Source organism: Protobothrops mucrosquamatus, unplaced genomic scaffold, assembly GCF_001527695.2.
Source record: "Protobothrops mucrosquamatus isolate PMUCROS unplaced genomic scaffold, P.Mucros_1.0 scaffold1157, whole genome shotgun sequence".
NCBI lineage: Eukaryota > Metazoa > Chordata > Lepidosauria > Squamata > Viperidae > Protobothrops > Protobothrops mucrosquamatus.
In genome coordinates this window covers 118,465-121,097 of record NW_015387372.1, presented here as the reverse complement: position 1 = coordinate 121,097, position 2,633 = coordinate 118,465, and positions in this window count along the sequence as shown.

Below are 2,633 nucleotides of genomic sequence, written 5' to 3'. Positions count from 1 at the left end.
CCCTGGTAAATGTTTATTAAATTTGGCTGCTGCCCATCTCACTACAAGACAACTCTCGGTGGCTTACAAACATTGCATTACAGTGAAATAAGAAGGCAGAAGCGTAGTTGAAAGAGGTACCTGCAGCTGTCTTATCCATGTTTAGCTAAATCACAGTTCACTCAAACCCTTGGCTTGGCAGAACTCACTCACCCCTAACCTACTTCTTTTGTACAGAGCGTGGTTGACTCTTGGCGGTTCAGAGTGTCATGTAAAGGGAGCCACAGAAAGGCAGGGAAACCTCAGTAGAAGGGAAACCACCTTGCCCGGGCAGGGAGTCCCTGCACAGAGGCAGGGATTGCCTGAGGAAAGCCCCGCCCTTCGCTTGGGAAAGGCTCAGCCATCCTTCCTTCCTTCTGGGTGAAAGGCTTGGCCGTTCTCCCCACAGCAATACTGCAGCTGATATGGAAGAGGATTTACGATGTGGGTCTCCATGCTAGCCTGGCTGCCTCTTTCCCTCTGTAATCTGTGGAGTGGGCCAGCCGAGACTCTCCCCGACAGCTGTAATCTTCTGATCTACTCCAGATGTGCTTTGGAGAACATCTGGTTATGGGACTGCTTGCAGAAGATTTGCTGAGCCAGGATCATCTGGTTTTCCTTGGCTTTGAATTAGTATTTGAATTCTACCACCAATCAGCAAGCCTGGCGGTAGAAACTCCGGAAAAAGTTTTGAGCTTCTTAGAAGTCTGAAGCTTATATCCATGTTTACATCAGGGAGACAGAATGGCAAGACCCGGCCTGGTGACCGGGCGCCTGCTTGGCAGCCCCAAAATCTTCCTGGAAGGGGCAGTTTCTGCTCTGGGACCTTTGGAGAAACCGGGGCTGAGTTGGGTGAAGAGAAGCATCTGTCTTCGCTTCTCTGGAATTCTCCCCATCCGTCTGATGGACACCCTTTGCAGAATGGCGCCGAGGCTGCTGAGTGCAGAACGTTTGATGCATTTCAGGCGGCAGGGTGTGCATGAGTGTGGAATTGACCCATTTCTGGACCTCTGACAGCCGAATGTGTGAATTCACTCCTTTGCGCTGCCCGTAATAATAGCACTCAAGTGCCCTACTCTGGAAGGTACCTTTAAGTTTTGATTCAGTTTTCTGCACGTCTAAATGAATGCAAATGCTGTCCTTGGTTGCTGGGTCCATGAATGTACAGTAAGCAGGGAGGAACGATCCGTGCCGCTCTGTTCCAGCAAGGTGTTTGTCCCAATTCAGTAGGAAACAGGAAATCCATGGTCCTCTGGCGGAGAACATATTCAATGCGCTGGGGCAGAGCAAGTGAAAACACTGCAGGCCTCCAGAAATGCAGGTCATGATCTGAGATAAAATTCCTGCTGCATTGGCTGGGAAGTGCTGGGCGGGGGGAGGCACTGGAAGACGAATGCCGGCCATGAATGGAGGCATCTCTCTAAGTAGAGCAGCCGCGTATAAATTTAGCAGCAAGCCAATAATCTGTCCTTCTCAGAACAAGTCTTGCAAATGCGCCCCGAGGACACAGTCGTGCTCAGAAAGAGCTGGGTGGATTTGCGAGTCCCACGCAGCCCACAGAGCGTGTGGCAGGAGGAGGGGGGGGCTCCAGGCTGAGCTCCCGTGGGCAGGGAGGGGGGAATAGCAGGAACCAAACGGGTTTAAGTGTAAACTCTTTACCTTTGCCCTTGTAATCTGTTAGATCAAGAACCGCTTCCTCTGAGCAGCTGGTTAATGTATAACCCCAGAAGTTGAGAAGCTTGGGGGGGGGCTCACTCCTGGGTACATCTGGAAAGCTGCTCTGATGGTCTCCTCCGCTCTTCCATGGGGGTCACACTGGCTGACTTCAGACTTCTGACAGTCTTAAACAAGGCATATCCTGGGGCCCTAGAGGAAGTATTAAAGAGTAAGAGGTTCTTCTAGGCATACACAGAGTACCTTCCTTTTCCACTTTCCCCATCCTGGCACCTTCGAGTGTGGCCTTTGGGGATCTTGGGAGGAAGGTGCCCATAATATGTGCCCTTCCCCCCAACCTCTGAGGTGGGTAGAAAAGTAGGTCAGAGGGAACACTCATTTGGGATGTAACTATTATCAAACATGTACAGAGTTTATTTTTCAGGGCGGCTGGCATTTTAAAAATAAGGCATCATTAGACTCTGGTATACAGCTTGTTCCGGTTTTGGCTGGGGCTGGGTGTGAGCGGCGTTTGTTCCCAGCGGCAAGAAACTTTCTAATCCGGTCGGTTGTTTGCATTCCACCCAGCCTGGCTCATAACCACAGAAGGAAGAGAGCGCGAGAGCCCCTGGCAGCCGCCACAGTCAGATCACACAAGGCCCGGCCAGCACAAGGCCAGACACAAATAATGACAAAGTGGGACCAGGACATTTTGCCTGGTGACCAAATATAGCTTTTGCTCGCCTGCCCCACCAGCAATCAGATGGGCCAGGCTGGGCTATTCTGGTTCTTGCCCTGCCCTGCCACCCCCTGTCTGCTGTCTAACCAAAGGACCCCACAGGATGGAAAACCTGGGGCGCCCAAATGGGCACCCCTGCTTTGCAAAGTCTTTGGGTGGAGCGCCAGATTTGCAGGAAGTGCTCTTAGGTAGTGACAGGTAAGTCTGGCAGGACACGGCACCC